The sequence below is a fragment of the Puma concolor genome, chromosome D3 (assembly GCF_028749965.1).
Source record: "Puma concolor isolate L17-30 chromosome D3, mPumCon1.1.hap2, whole genome shotgun sequence".
Lineage (NCBI taxonomy): Eukaryota > Metazoa > Chordata > Mammalia > Carnivora > Felidae > Puma > Puma concolor.
The window spans coordinates 45,056,517-45,073,511 of NC_141678.1; the positions used below are offsets into that span (position 1 = coordinate 45,056,517).

A 16,995-nucleotide genomic window follows, 5' to 3' on the forward strand; every position below is an offset into this window, starting at 1 on the left:
TGGCAGTTCCCTACTTCTGTGAGCTTGGCTTGCCTGCCCTTTCCCTGCTTGCTCTTGTTCTGTTAGGATCCTACCTTTCACTGACTCAGGATACTCACTTGCACCATGGGAGGAGGTAATGCAGTGGCTCAGGCCCAGCCATCAAGAGTATGGCCTTCGTGAAAGATATGTGTCCCCAAATTGAAACCAGGCACTCCCTCTACTGTCACCCTAAGAACCCTCACATCATAAGGATCAGTGGGGCCTTCATCAAGGGAGGTGGAATGGGTGGGCTTCTTCTGGTTGTGGGGGAGTGACAGGAGCAGTGACGGAGTGAGAACAGTTACCCTCCTCCTGTGCCTTCGTGGCCAGCACTTGCCATCAGTACTTGAAAAGTTCCCACCTGGATGAAGACAGCCTTAGCATCTGGACAGCAGAAATCCCCCTCTGAGTTGGAAACTGCTGTCCTCCTGTGCAGAACCCAAGCTCTAAGACAAGGGGAACAGATCCTACAGGATAGGGATAGACCTTCCAGTGTCAGTGTTTTATCCCTCCATGGATAAGTGTGGTTGTTGTGAGTCTTCAATTCATTGTAAATTTTAATATACTTTTGGCTATATTAAAAGTGCATTTTCACAAAAGTAGAGTTTTGGCCTTTTTTTCATATATTTTTTAAAAAGTTTGTTTGTTTTGAGAGAGAAAGAGCGTATGAGCAGGGGAGGGGTACAGAGAGAGGGAGAGAGAGAGAGAGAGAGAGAATCCCAAGTAGGCTCTGCAATGGTGGCACAGAGACCAACTTGGGGCTCAAACTCACGAACCATGAGATCATGAACTGAGCCAAAATCAAGAAGTCAGGTGCTTAATCAACTGAGCCACGCAGGCGCCTCTTGGCTTTTTTTGTCTTTAAGTAGGTTCCGTGCCCAACTTGGGGCTTGAACTCACCACCCTGAGATCAAGAGTCTCATGCTCTACTGACTGAGCCAGCCAGGTACCCGTTGGCATATTTTTTAGTAAACAAATATGGTTGGCTCTTCTGTTACACTTCTAAATACATGTCAGGGATCGTATAAATCAAACTGATTTCTTTTCAGGTATATATTTTCAATGGCTCTATTTCCACTGAGGATTGAAAGGCCCTCACACTGGTGTTAACCGATAGTTAGCATTATATGTGTGCAGGCACCTGCTTTATAAATATATTGGGAATTTCCTCGAAAGTCTGAGATGTGAGGCTGCTGTGCAGGGAGCATTTCCTACACTGTGCTATGGCTTGCCTTGGATGGATGGCTGCCACACTTTATCTAGAGTTATCTGGAACATGTGGGCCTCTTTGATTTATGTGAGTGAATGAAAGAAAACCATTAATATATCTAAACAATAAAGATAGCAGGTGTGACAGCTGAACCCTGTAGTGAGGAGACCAGATTCCTGCAGTTGCCTGCCTGCTATGGCCACACCAGAGGTGCCCTGTACCTACGGGTAACTGGCATCCCCCTGGGTCATCAGGCTACAGCACTCTGGGCATCCAGTCTGAGGGTGGGGAATCTGTTTCCACCAAAGAAGCTCCGAAGGGGCATGCGGCTTTGTGTAAGGCTCATTTCCTTAAGAGACAAATGGCCTCCTTGAGGTCTAATGAATTCAGATTTAGCTGGACTTTTGTCATTAAGTTTGAGTGTGTGGGAGAGATATATGTACATATATGTCACTTGGAGTGACCTATATGGTGACTCTTTCTGCATTTGAAGACCTACCCATAAGGCATCCCCGAAAGGGAAAATTGTGGGGTTCAAATGAATAGGATCCTTGTAAAAGACCTACAACTTATACACACAGAATTATCTCATAGTACTCAGCATCCCGGTCTAGGGGATCAGGGACAGGAGGCAAATGTTCCCGTGCTCGTCCACATCTCTCTGGATTTGTGAGACAGCTTTTCTCCCTTTTGGTCTAAAGTTAACTTGCAACAGAGTTCATCTGTATGAACATATTCATGGGAAACAGGGAGGTGGGTGCCTAACACCCTGTCAGGGACAGCTGCTTCCCTAACATGCTGGCTCCAGGGTCTGGAGTGAGTTTCGGGTAGTGCCTATTTGAATATATTCCAAGCAAAGGGACTGACTTAATGCACTTTCTTCAAAAGCCTTATAGAACGGCGCCTGGGTGGCTCAGTCGGTTGAATGTCCAACCTTGGTCTTGGCTCAGGTCTTGATCTCAGGGTAATGAGTTCAAGCCCCACATTGGGCTTTATGCTGGGCATGGAGCCTACTAAAAAAAAAAAAAAAAAAAAAAAAGCCTTATTGATAGACAGGTGTCTATTTGGGAGGGGGAGACTAGTGGTTCTCAACACTGGCTGCCTGTTAGAATCATCTGGAGAGCTCAAAATCTCAGGGATTTTATGGTTTCTTTGATGAATTGAAAACAGAAAAAGATGATTCTAACAGACTATTTCTTTTGGAAACCAACCTCCAACACCTTGCTTACTCTTAATTAATTTACTGGTGTTGACCCAAATAGAAAGGTATCTCACCTCATCCACCTCCCCTATCTGTCACTCACTAAGGAAGAGAAAGGCTTAGGAAGCAGAACTTGGCACTATGCATGCTGGATGACACACAAGCCGATGCAGGATACTCTGGCGAATCAAGAGCGACCCTTCCCTCACCCAGAGATTCTTCCTGCATGGTCCACGGTACTAGGATTTCTACACCATCTCATGTCCCAATCTGTACACCTGTTTCCAGTCACTTCAGTAGAAAAGAAAGTCAAGAGGAAAACAGCCCCTTTCTCTTGCAAGAGGCATCTAAGTAACTGTACTTAGCAACAAAGACCAAAAACCCCACCACACCCTGAAGTGTTTCAAAGAAGAGGGTCAAATTCTCCCGGTGATGAAGATTGCATCCTGGCTGAGAAAGAATCTCCAGGGATGGACGGCTGGAGAATCAGAAGAGGTGGGAACTAGGGACTTATTTGTTCTTCTCGATGGTGCATCTTTCAGTGGGTTCAGCTTGTGCTTCTGTAGAGCAAGACACAAGAAAAAAGAAGGGGAGGGGAAGTTAAGTCTTGAGAGAACCAGAGACTCAAGCAATTACTTTTTGTTGTTGACGTTGCAGGTTGTTTCTTTCACGGTTAGTCCATAAAATAAAATAGGAAATTAAACCCTTATTCTGCTGCTTTTCTGAGCAGCCTGGGAAGGAAGAGCCCAGATGGAATATATGGGGAAACTCTCAGATGGGTTTGGGTCTCCAGAGTGTGTTTTTCCTCCAAAACATATCTGTTGTTGCCCCTCTAAGTAACTGTATATAGTTTGACAGATGTCTCGGTGGCAATGTTGTAAAGGAAAACCAGAGACACAAACTGCCTTAGCTTAATTGCTGCCAGCATTGACGTCACTTAGAGTATAGGGCATTTAGGAGAATCTTAGAGTCACACAGAGGACACTGTCACACCCTGTCATTGAGGGCTGGCTGCGCTAGATCAGCGACAAGGTTTGATCTCGTCACGGTTACAGAAATGTTGTAAAAGGTAAAACAAATTAAAAACAAAACCACACTTCAGAGTGGACGTTAGTAAGGAATATAAAAGGGTGGCAAAGTCACCATGGTCATGTGACTTCCAGCTTCCGAAGTCTGTGCTGGTGCTTTGTGAGTATTTAGGTAGGAAGGAAGGGTTTGGTCAGGCTGGAGGGGAGACTAGAGGAAAGGGGTGGGGGAGCTGTTCGTTGCGCTGGGAATGTGAGAGGGGGCATGGCCAGAACCTCCTAGGCTGGGGCTGGGGAGCCAGGGCAAGATCCAGGTAACTGTGCACATTGTGTATCCCTGAAACATGAGTACAGTCCTTCAGGGAGGGTGTTCATGCCTTTAACTGTGCTAGGCAGGACCCAGGCCCTTTTGGGCTATCCTGTACCCTGAATCCTTCCCAAATACTTTCCAGGGTCATAAACAAACACTTTCAAAGAGCAGTTCACCTATTTGGGGGACAACGCTGAACTTTGACCTGACCCTTTAAACATGGAAGTTTTAAGAAATGTATTAGTATGATCATAGATGCATGGGGAAGGTAAACTTAAGTCTCCATGCATCATCCAAAGGTGTCTCGTGTTGCCTGTTTTACAGTTGGAAACTCTATAGATTTACATGGTTGGGAAAGATAAAAATGAGATCTTTGAATGTCTTTTGAGTATTTGCGGGGTGGGAAGGGAAAACAGAACTAAACAGAATTAGTATATTTCTTCACAGGTACCTGCAGTTTCCAAAAACACTTCATGTCACATTAAAAAAAAAAAAAAAAGAATTTTCCAGGTCAAGAATATGTTCCCAGAGTTATGAAGTAATGTAGGAAAATAATTGTGCCCCCATAAAACAAATCCATTCAAAAGAAGACATAAAAATACCCTCTAGGAATGGCGAAGGAAGGAAGTTGTGCCTTGTGTCCAAGCACAAATGGGTGAGGTTGACGTTAGTAAAAATCACTCCCAATGGAACAGTGCAGCTCACCACACATCCAAATCGTTTTCATTTCCACTGGTTTCCTCCTCAGTAATCGGATCTTCTAATTCACGTTCAGAAAAGAATACTGAAAGTAGACTTGCATCTATATTCTTTTAAATTCATGGTCCCAACATGAATATATAAATATATAAAGATAATAGTTTGATCCAGTGTCCTGACAAGTGTTTCAAGTTTGACCAGGAGAGTTCTCACCTACCAGACTGCCACCTGCTTTAAGTCCTTCTGATCCCAAGAAAGACACAGTAACTCACAGGCTTGCTGAAGCGCCCTGTGTCATGTCACATCAGGTAAGTGATGATCCAGTAGGTGCCTGCTCTTTAGACAAGTGGGGAAAGATGAGGAGCACACAACTCCCCGTAGACAATTTGCCTTCAAGGCTCTCTCTTCCATCCACAGTATTATCTCCTGAGCACTTCCCAGTGGAATTTTAGGAATCCTCTATTTTAATTCTATTTTCTAATAATAAGAACAGAAACTCCTTCTTCATTTCAATGATAAAATCAAATTTGTTTCCCAGATTTTTTCCCTTCTGCTTTATCATCATCATTAGTATTTAATGGTTTCATCATTGGACTCTACTATAATTATTCTTTAAAAAAAAGTTTTATTATTTTACAATTATAAATAAAAATGTGGGGAAAGAAGCAAAAATAAGAAGGGGAATGTCACAGATTTTTTCACCAATGGAAAAAAAAATGAAATTTGTTTGTTTGTATTTTGAGATTATTTATGCTGTCTTTTTTCCACATAATGATTTTTTGGGAAACCCAATATAGACATAGCATAGAGAGTGAAAAGGCAAGACATTCTTGGGAAAAGATACTTGCAGTAAAGTGACACAAGCCTCTTACCTAGAATATTAAAAAGTTCCTACAAATTAAAAAGAAAAAGACAATCTAATAGAAAAATGGGCAAAAGACTTGAATGGGCATATTGCTAAAAAAGATATTCAAGGGGCCCCTGGCTGGCTCAGTGAGTGGAGCATGTGACTCTTGATCTTCGGGTTGTGAGTTTGAGCCCCACATTGGGTGTAGAGTTTACTTTTTTTTTTTTTTTCAACGTTTATTTATTTTTGGGACAGAGAGAGACAGAGCATGAACGGGGGAGGGGCAGAGAGAGAGGGAGACACAGAATCGGAAACAGGCTCCAGGCTCTGAGCCATCAGCCCAGAGCCCGACGCGGGGCTCGAACTCACGGACCGCGAGATCGTGACCTGGCTGAAGTCGGACGCCAACTGACTGCGCCACCCAGGCGCCCCTAGAGTTTACTTTTTAAGAAAGATATTCAAACGGCTAATAAACATATGGAAAAGAGTTCAAACTCATTATTCATAAGGGGAATGCAAATTAAAACCACAATAACATACCACTACATACTTCCTGGGATAACAAAGATTAAAATGACTGATAGTATCAAATGTTAGTGGGGAGGTAGAGTAACTGGAACTCTCATACGCTTTTCATGACAGTATAAATTGGCACAACACTTTGGAAAACTTTAAGTCAGAATTCACTAAAAATGAACACACATATACCCTACAACCAACAATTTCTCTCCTAGGTATATACCCAATAGAAATGTGTACATTTGTGCAACAAAAGTCATGTATAAGAATTAATGCTTATTGAAGCACCATTTGTAACAGCCTAAAACTAGAGAGACAAAATGTCCATCAATAGAATAGATTTAAATGCTATACTTACATAAGGGAACACTACACAGCAATCAGAAAGAATTATTGCTAAAGGTAGCAATGTAGATGAATTTACAAATGTAAATTAAGCAAAAAAGGAAGACATCAAGAAGTACAGCTGACCCTTGAACAACACAGGGGTTAGGGGCCCTGACCCCCCCATGCAGTGGAAAATCCACCTATGACTTTGGACTCCCCAAAAACTTAACTACTAATAGCCTACTGTTGACAGTCAATTAGCACATATTTTGTATGTTATATGCATTATACACTGTATTCTTACAATAAACTATAGAAAAGAAAATGTTATGAATAAAATCATAAGGAAAAGAAAATACACTTACAGTACTGTACTGTATTTATTGAAGAAAGTCCATGTAGAAGTGGACCCTCACAGTTCAAGCCCATGGTGCTCAAGGGTCGACTGTACATATTCATGGTCCCACTTATATACCTCAGAATTAGGCAAAACTTATTTATGATGATGAAGTTTGCTTATTTTTTTGTGTTGTGGTGACTGAGAGGACCTGAGGGAGCTTTTGGGGTACTGGAAATGTTTGATTTCTTGTTCTGGTGTGTACATGTCGGTGCTCACTTAGAGAAAACTTATTGAGCAATAAATCCATGGTTTTATACTCTTCTGTGTGTGTAAATGTCACTTCATAAAATGCCATTTAACAAAGAAAAAGACACTGTTTTCAAGGTATTCATAAAGAGTTAATTTTTCCCCCTAAGCTGAGTGGGAAAAAAGCAACATTTCAAAATTACCATTTTCTTTTATATGGTATCTGATTTTGAACATATAAAACAAAATTAAAATTAAACATTATAACTAAAACTACATAGTTTTAAGTCTTGTAAAAATATCATATCTCACTTTTTTTTACTTAACATAAAAAAGCATATTTAGTGTTCCTAGAGATTCATCATAAATATAATCTCTAATGTATATTGTTGGATCAAAATTTGTTAACCCTTTTCCTCCTGTAGGACTGGGTAATTTTAAATTTAGGGATATTATTAAAAATGCTACAATGAATATCTTGGTGCATAATTTCTTTCTAGAGTTCAAATCATTTGCAGATGTGGAATTACTGGGTTGGAGAGCACAGAGATTTTTAACTCTTAATGTATATTATCAAATTGCTTTTTTAAAGGGCTGCTCCAATACACGCTCCAGCGAGATATGATTGTGCTTACTTGATTTAAATTTCACTGATGCTATTTTTTTGTTTCTTTAATCTTTGATAATTTGATTTGTAAAAAATGCATCTCATTGAAAAGATCAAAACTTATCCTGAAAATGCTGCATGTGCTGAAAATTTCTCTTTTGCATTTATCTGCATAATAGATTTACCAGCCACGTAAGACTGTCGTTAATGCAAATAATGTTGTCCAGCATTAAAAATGCTTATGTTGACCAGACATTTGAAGAATCATTTCAAACCTTGTTGCCAGTGGTGTCTTAGAAATAAAAAGTATTAGTATTTCAGTATGCATTCTAAAAGATAAGAACTCTTAAAAAAATATAGGCACAATAACATAATCATACCTAAAAATATAATTCTTTAATTTCATTAATTATCCAGTCAACATTCACATTTTCTCATTGTCATAAATGTATATCAGTGGTTTTTTCCTTAAATTCAGATCTAAATAAGTCCATAATTGTGATCAATTGATACATCTCAAATGTCTCTTAATTTATGGTTTTTTGTTTAATTTCTTTTCCACTGTACATTTATTGTTGTGGATCATGTTGAAGACAGTGGTTGTTAGTCCTATACGGTTCCTATAGCCTGGATGTACTGATTATATTCCTGTGGTATTTTTAGAACATGTTCAATACCCTCGATTTTTCCTACAAATTGATAGTCAGTACCTGAGACTTGATAAGATGCAGATATTTTTTTTAAAAATCAAGATTACTTCATAGGTAGTATGTATACTTCCCTTAGGAGGTACATAATGTCTGGTTGTCTCTTTTTATGCTGTTTGTAGCCATTGATGGTCATTGCCTGGACAATGAATTCATTAGGACTTGCAAACATTGTGATGAGTTCTATTAATAAAGGGAATCTCTTAATAAAGGGAATCTTCTCCCTCACCTATTTAGTTCCCCCGAGATACTGTTTATATAGGAAAAAGGCACATTAAATGCTTTGTCTACTAGTTTTCAAAATAATGACTTTGTTCCCTGCTATTTTCCACAGGCGAACAACGAGTTTCTTTATTAGTATCATGATTTCAAAGACTTAAACACATTTGCTGTGTTTCATTCCAATGCATTTACCCTTTTTGATGCACAAATGGACACATCTTTGTCCGGTAGGAGTCCCTCCAGATGGGCTCTCATGTCTTTTTGACACGACCCTAATATTCCTCCATAGTTTTTTTTTTTTTTTTCTTTCTGATATGACAGGATGTTCCAGGCTCTTTAGAAAATGTTTTAGGGGCTGCTGGCTAGATCACTGGTGGAGCATGAGACCCTTGATCTTGGGGTTGTAAATTCAAGTTCCATGTTGCGTGTAGAGGTCATTAAGAATACAATCTTTAAAACTTGAATTTATCCTTAAAGGATGAATATTTTCAGCCATTGAAAACACTCAGAAAGGGAGCCTTTGAATCTGAATACAATTCTCAAACTGGAATCCTCCCAAAATATTCTGAGCAATGGCAGCTTCCTTCAGGAGATGGAAAAGTTGTCTACTTGTATGATACAACTGTCATCAATTTGTAAGTTTTTTGTCTTTTTTATAAAAGCCATTTACATTCTTTTCTAGTTAGTCATAGATGGTTTACATGTCTGCCTCCCTTGCTAGTCTGTATTCTGAGAACAAAACCTTACCTTATTTATCTTTGCATCCCTAGCACAGCACTTATCACTTAGTATTTAGGGAACACATTTCTTTTTTCATTTTTGACTTTAGAATTAATATAAATTTAAAAGAGCTATATAATATGGGGAAGTACAGTAAGGGAAGCAAACCCCTACATTTCCAGAACCATGCATATTCACTGTTAGCATGTCACATGTCCATCTGGGTGACTGGCTATGCACGAGAAAATAAAGCTTACACTTTGCCTTAATACAGCTTGTGATTTCTATAATAATGTTTACACGCACATTTAAAAATCTATACAATTGGGTGGGAGGGAGGGGAGGGTGGGTGATGGGTATTGAGGAGGGGACCTTTTGGGATGAGCACTGGGTGTTGTATGGAAACCATTTTGACAATAAATTTCATATATTGAAAAAAATTAAAAAAAAAATAAAAACCTATACAGTTATGTTTAGCCTTAACATATTTTTATATTTATTACCAGTTTTTTACCCTCCAGATGACTGGCAAAATATCTAACACAAACATAATTAAGGCCATTTTGTAAGTTGGGAGCTAAGGAATAGAACAGTCTAATGGTTCAACTGAGGACACAGAGGAAAGGTCAGAGTCACCGGGGGAGTGCAGGTGACTTTGTTCTCAACTCCATTACTGGCGCCTCCCAGAGACTTTGGGGAAGAACTATTGGGATCACTCCAGCCCTTGCTGGCAGCATTGACAGAACTGGGTGTTCTGGGGGCGATATTACTGGCCTCGCCCCTTTAGGACAGTATTACCATGTCGAGAAAAGGAACAGAATGTGGGTCTTTTCAAGGGAACAGAAATGCCACCCTTTCAGGAGGATAAATTTTGCCTACTTTTCAACACTATTTCAGAACGCAAGTTACTCATTCCACTTCAAATGAACTTACTTAGGAAAAAACACTTTCACATAAGGTATAAAGGGCAGTTTTTGGAAACAGAGACCAGTTCCAAATGCTGGGTCTACCACTTATTAGCTTCTCGACATGTCAGTTTTCTCATGTGTGGAATAGAGATAACATTCACCAGAAAACATCTGTGTTAGGATTCACTATCTGGAGGAAGGAACTGCATGAGGAAGGGCTTGTGGGTGCTGGGGGGCCAGGTTGCTGGGACAAGGTCACCGTTTGACATTAAATGAAAGAGAAGAAGGATTTGAGTCCTGAAGATTTCTGAAATGGGAGCCAAGATAGGCTGTGAATTTTCACTCTCTCGAGTGGCGAACGATTCAACTGCTCCCAGTCTCCAAAGTGGGGGGGTATGGTGGCCGGATGGCCAGGTCAAAGATGTGGCTGCAGTGGGGTGAAGGTCTGGACTCACTCAGATCAGTAGGTGCAGTCTGGTAGCAGAGGGGTCTGAACCTGGGAAAGTGATCCCTGTGGTGGAGATCTGTGGTGCCCTGTGGAACCAGGTGAGGTGCTGATGTCCTTGGAGGCCACTTCCCAGGGGCGGGGCTGCACCTGTGAGCAATTGTAGCGCACCATTGCTCCTAGGGGTGGGGCAGGTGCAGCTCTGCAGCTCAGATTTTTGCTCCACTTACAATGTCCTTATTCAAGCTTTCCTTGGGCAGACCCGAGGCTCCAGGGGGACCCCCTCCCCTGACGGAAGTTGGGATATTTTACTCCGGTAGTCCTGTCCCCACCTGGTGGCTCCAGCCCATCCCTCCCGCCCCGTCTGGTGCTCAGTCAGGCAGACAGAACCACCTTTACATTCAAAGGGCTTTTAGATCCTGGTAGGGTTGCTGCTGTGCTTTGGGAAGGACCAAATTCATCAGACTTAATATCCTAGGTACTGTGAGTCAGAAATTTAGTGACCTTTTTCAGTTCTTCTTTTTCCTTCAACCTTTTTTCCTGGAAACGTTCAAGGCTACATAAAAGTTGAAAGGATAGTGCAACGAACACCGTGATATCTCCCACCTCTTCCGCAGATTCCGAGCAGAGGGAAGCCCACGTGCCCGCACCAGACACATCTACAATGTACAGCTGGCTCTGGGAGATATTGAAGCTGACCACACCAGAGCTGTATGCTAAAATTGCTTTTTGAAATCAGTGAGGCGATTGCCTATGCCCATTCGGGAAAGAAAAATAAAGTGGCTGCAGGGCTGCTGGCTGTCAGGGATCCCACTTGAAGAGTCTATTGGTGAGTCAAGGGCACTGAATTTGCCAGACTGGCTTTGCTGCTGTGTCAGCCCGGGTATTGGTAATGCAGATGTTGGGGGCCCCTGGCCTTGGTGAGTTCTTGGGGCCTCTGCCCTCTAGCAATTACTTGCTTCCCATTTCCTGGAATCTGCCAGAAGTGAGCCTTATAGTATAATTACCCTAAATCGTTACAGCAAAGTTTTGAATGAAAGGGAATGAACCCTCTTTACTTACTTGAAAAGAAGTGAAGAAAAGACATTCGGAATGTCAGGAAGACTTTTAAAAAGACACAGGACTCATTTCTCCTTCAATGGAGAACACCACCTCCTAGTTTTTCCATATGGCTCTGAAGAGATTGCAGGTACAGGGTAGCCATATCTGCAATTTCTCATCTCTGGGGAAGATTTAATTGCCTCTGTCATATAGCAATTAAGAGGACTAAGTCCTCCCATGTATACTCACATTCGCTTGAACTTTTTCATTCAACACTTAAGAAAACAACTCATCAGAACTGTGAGCTGTGACCTCTATCACCTCACCATGGATATCCAAATTGCATCATGTTATTGTGGAAAGGCCTGGCCTCGCTTGGCCTTACTCTATACTACAGCCTTTTTCTTAGTGTCTTTCAGATAGGATGGTGTGGTGATCTCACTTTATGGGGGACTGTGGTAGATAGTGGGGCAGGGGTTGCTGGAAGACTCCCTCCTCTTTCTGCTTCTTGGAGGACATAAAGAATTCAGCTGCACTGGACTCGTTAGATATGACCTCTTCTGAAATTTGGGTCTGCTACCCAAGCTGGGTGTCTCACTTTGGCCCTCAGGCTGTACACAGGGTCTTGCTGGGCACAGCTGCAGATTTACCGTCACATGGTAGCTCCATACCCACAGAGAAAGACTGCAAGGCATAGAGTCTCTGTTTTCTGAGAGCATGGAAGTTCTCTCCTATACTGGATGGTTCCAGGCTGGCAGAGGGGAGCAAGGAGGGATAAAGTCTTAACTACCTAAAGACATGCTAACAGAGAGAAACACAGGATTGTTCCCTTGTCTTTTAACCCTCACCCCAAACACTGCAATACCCTGAGAAAATCAGAGTTGCCTTTTATATAAGAAACAAGGAAAAAACTCCAATCATTTTTATTATTGTTTGCATACCTTCAAATCTAATGGTATATTCAGACTGCACTAGTAGGTTTTGAATCAAAGAACTACACAACTGACATTTTTAGGATCTGTTCTTTTCATTTTTTTCTAGCTTTATTGAGACGTACCTGACATATAACATTATATAAATTTAAGGTGTACAACATGATGATTTGATATATGTATATATTGCAAAGTGATTACCACAATAAGGTTAGCTAAGGCCATCACCTCAAATAACTACCGTTTGTGTGTGTGTGTGTGTGTGTGTGTGGTGACAACATTTAAGATACTCTCTTAGCAACTTTCAAGTATAGAACACAGTACTGTTAACTACAGTCTCCATGAGGTACATTCGATCCCCTGAACTTACTCATCTGAATGAGGGTCTTTTCCATAGATAATTCAGGCATGATCACTCTCTCCAAACAACTTAAAGTCTTACTAACATAAGGCACAAAGAAGTTGGAAATGATGCAGTAGGTGCTGAAGGAAGTCAGAGGAGTTGCAAAGGTGATGTCAGAAACAGCCAGAGAAAGCTTCATGGACAAGGGGCAATGAACTCACAGGCTTAAACTCAGCACCTGTTATAATACATAAAACATGTGAAAGGGGGTCTGGAAGATACACACCAGAGTGATGAATTCTGGGAAAGAGATTGGGGTCGCGTATGGCGGCTATTAAATGGGACTGTTGATTTTTATTGCACCCATGTATCATTTGTATAATCAGTGGTGTGCTGGTAAATGTTTAAGAAGCAGCTCTCTCTCTCTCTCTCCCTTTCTCTCTCTCAAAAAAGTTCTTATTGTAGTGTTTTCCATGGTATAAATACTTCCATAATGGCTAATTTCAAGCAACCAACGTAAGAGTAATTAGCTCACAGATTCTTGGAAATTTAATAATCAAGTTCTTGTATGCCAGGCTCTGGGTCAAGTGCTGGTGGAGATGGAAAAAAAATATTGATGCAATCTTTGTCTGCCAGGCAACAGAGATATAGTGGGAGAGCTCAAAGAGGAGCTAGAGGAAGGATGATTAACCTTGGCTAAGTACAGAGAAGCAGGCAGACCAGAGAAGGGTCTCTGAATCAGCTTTGAAAGATGGCGTAATAGCTAGGTAATTAGAGAATGGGAAAAGGCCCCAAAGCATGGACATATATGATACATTCAGAGAACTGCAAGTTTCTCTTTTTGTACAAGATTATTGGCACAAAAAGTAGGATGAGGCCTGGGGCCATATTGTCAAAGGCAGTAAATTTCACTGTGTAGTAATGAGAGCCACGGACAGTTTTTGAGAGGCATCCAGCAATAATTCTGATGGCAGCGTGGAGACTAACCTGTAAAAGAGATCACTGCGATGTTTCAAACAGAATATAATGAGAGTTTCAATTAAGGCAATGCAGTAGGCATAGAAATGGGGCAGATCCAGACAGGATATTGGGATTGGCTGAAGTGAGTGAGGGAGATTGGCTGCTTTTGAAGATAATACCCAGGATTTTGAAAAGTGATCACTCTGCCCCCTGTGGAAGTGAGTGACTTGGGAGCCCAGTCCATCATTTCCTTTGTATCTTACTGCCATTTATGAGTTTGAAAGCAAGAAGGTCTGAGACATGAGTGGCAGGTCATGAAGATGGTTTTGTTTTACTATATTTGGATTTATACTATATTTGGATTTATCTTAATTCTAGATAGTTATGTTATAAAAATTATGGACTTCTGATTTGGGATGGAGGGCATCTCACAAAATTGGGAAATAATAATGGGCTCAGGTGTTTACTGGATAAATAATAATTTACCGATGGAGCTTGAAAAGAGAATAAATAAGGGAAGGGAGGAAAGCACCCAGGTGAACCTGTGAATCCCGTTACTTTGAAGAGTAATAGGCATAGTACGGAAAGAATAAGGGAGCGGGAGGTGTTTCGTGATTCACGTGAGAAAACAGTTGGGAAGGAGGCCAGAAACAATAGTTGGTGCCTTAGATGTCTGTGTACAAACACACAAGGCATAGGTAACAAGCAAAGTAACTGTTATAACATCAGGTGTAAACATAAAGTTCTCATTGAAACCTTGTGGATGAGACTTAAGACTTACACATAGTGAGGAAATCAAACCTGTGCCCTCTTCAAAGGAAGCATGTCTATGAAGTGGGGAAGGCGATTCATGTGTGTTATAGGGGAACTAAGTAGAAGCCCAGTGAAGAGCATAAAGATGAATATTTAGGAGGAGAGAATCAGAACATTACTATATACCATTTGGCCAGAAGGTAATGAGGAAAAATTAAATTTCACATTTGTCTTTTTTTTTTTAAATGTTTATTTTTGTGAGAGAGACAGAGCGCCAGTGGGGGAGGGGCAGAGAGAGAGGGAGACACAGAATCTGAAGCAGGCCTCAGGCCCCGAGCTGTCAGCACGGAGCCGGACACGGGGTTCGAACCCACAAACTGTGAGAACATGACCTGAGCCAAAGTCACTTCACCAACTGAGCCATCCAGGTGCCCCATCATTTGTCTTTTTTTTTTTTTTAATTTTATACATGTTTGATTTATTTTTGTTAATGTTTATTTATTTTGAGAGAGAGACAGAGAGAGGGCAGGGGAGGGGCAGAGAGAGCAGGAGAGACAAAGAATCCCAAGCAGGCTTCATGCTATTAGTGCAGAGTCTAATGTGGGACTCAATCCCATGAACTGTGAGATCACGACCTGAGCCAAAATCAAGAGTTGGATGGTTAACCGAGCCACACAGGCACCCCTAAATTGCACATTTGTATAAAATATCTCAACAAAATTCTTCCACAATTTTTTTTTTTAAATTTTTTTTTTCAACGTTTATTTATTTTTGGGACAGAGAGAGACAGAGCATGAACAGGGAAGGGGCAGAGAGAGAGGGAGACACAGAATCGGAAACAGGCTCCAGGCTCTGAGCCATCAGCCCAGAGCCTGACGCGGGGCTCGAACTCACGGACCGCGAGATCGTGACCTGGCTGAAGTCAGACGCTTAACCGACTGCGCCACCCAGGCGCCCCTTCCACAATTTTTAATGAAAAATCTGACCCTGATCTCATGAACATAAGATTTTCATATCCATTTTTATGCTTGAAACAGCCACATGTGGTTCCTGACAAAAACTTTTTTTTAAATGACCTCTTAAAATGCTCAATAATCTCTATCAAGAAAAAATAATTGTCGTATAAATGGGTGACAGGGGCGCCTGGGTGGCGCAGTCGGTTAAGCGTCCGACTTCAGCCAGGTCACGATCTCGCGGTCCGTGGGTTCGAGCCCCGCGTCAGGCTCTGGGCTGATGGCTCGGAGCCTGGAGCCTGTTTCCGATTCTGTGTCTCCCTCTCTCTCTGCCCCTCCCCCGTTCATGCTCTGTCTCTCTCTGTCCCAAAAATAAATAAACGTTGAAAAAAAAAATTTAAAAAAAAAAAAAAAAAAAAATAAATGGGTGACAAAAAAATTAAAATGTTTTTATAATTATTTAAAAATGTACAATAGTACTATCCATAACTATTTAAATATGCACAATAGGACTATAGAGAATCAAACAGTACTTCCTTTTTTTTCCATTGACAAATGTAATAATGAAACTTGTATGATAAGGCAAATAGATTCTTTATGATGGGCAGATACACTCGACTCACCCATGGGGATAGCCCTCTAGCCAGGTTAATAACCCCCTGTAGCCAAAGGATCATGGGTCTGTTCAAAGGGATCTGATAAAAAATTTAACAGTGGAAGTCTCTAGAAAGTGTCAGGCCAGAGGCATGTTGATGCTTTCAGGTGATCTAATCGCATGTGAAGCCATACTCTATCAGTAGCTCGGGATGTGAGTGTTATAGGTTGAATCGTGTCTCCCCTGCCACAAATTCCAGGGTGGAAGTCCTAACCCCAGTACCTCAGAATGTGACCTTATTTGGAAATAATGTCTTTGCAGATATAATCAAGTTAAGATAAGGGTGGGCCCTAATCCAGTGACTATTCCTTTTAAGAAGAAGGAAGCTTGGACATAGAGACACATAAAGAAGAGACAATGTGAAGAGACATGCAAAAAAGATCCAAGGGGAAAGGCCTGGAACAGAGACTTCACTGTCAGCCCTCAGGAGGAACCAATCTTGCTGACATCTTAATTTTGGACTTCTGGCCTCCACAACTATGAGATAATACATTTCTGTTATTTAAGCCACTTGGTCTGTTGTGCTTTGTTACAGCAGCCTGGGCAAACTCATCCCCTGGAAATAGAGTTCAGCCCCCAAGAGTTGGGAGTGGGGGTGGGACTGGTGAGAACCAGACAGTTTGTAAGCGTGACAACCAGCAAAGGAGTGAAGCTTCAGCCCCAGGGGAGGAATGAAAATGAAAAAGGTGAATAGAGACAATGTCTAATGAGTTTTGGGCAAATGCTATGAAGTTAAGGCTGCTCACATGGGCTTTCCCAAAACTTATCTCCCAAACATGAAAGATCTTACATCAAATACAAAGTGGTAAGAGCCCAGGAAGGCTGGTTGCAGTCGGGCACAGTGGCCCAGGGGCTGGGCCACATCATTGTGTGTGAGGTCTCTAGTATCTATGGCTGAGGAGCGGGTGTATGCAAGGCAGTTGTGTGAAAGCAGATTTAGGATTTATTATTTTTTTTTTCAACGTTTTTTTAATTTATTTTTGGGACAGAGAGAGACAGAGCAT

The 16,995-nt window shown here is 41.3% G+C and overlaps 1 long non-coding RNA gene across 1 annotated transcript in view; it reads right to left on the minus strand.

Moving 5' to 3' along the window:
* Positions 1 to 645: 645 nt before the first annotated feature.
* The window catches only part of LOC147575538 (uncharacterized), a 35,731-nt gene continuing 19,381 nt past the window's right edge, over positions 646 to 16,995 (minus strand). Inside the window, exon 2 of the long non-coding RNA XR_015242491.1 lies at positions 646 to 2,992. This is a non-coding gene — a long non-coding RNA (uncharacterized LOC147575538). The remainder of the gene's footprint in view (positions 2,993 to 16,995) is intronic.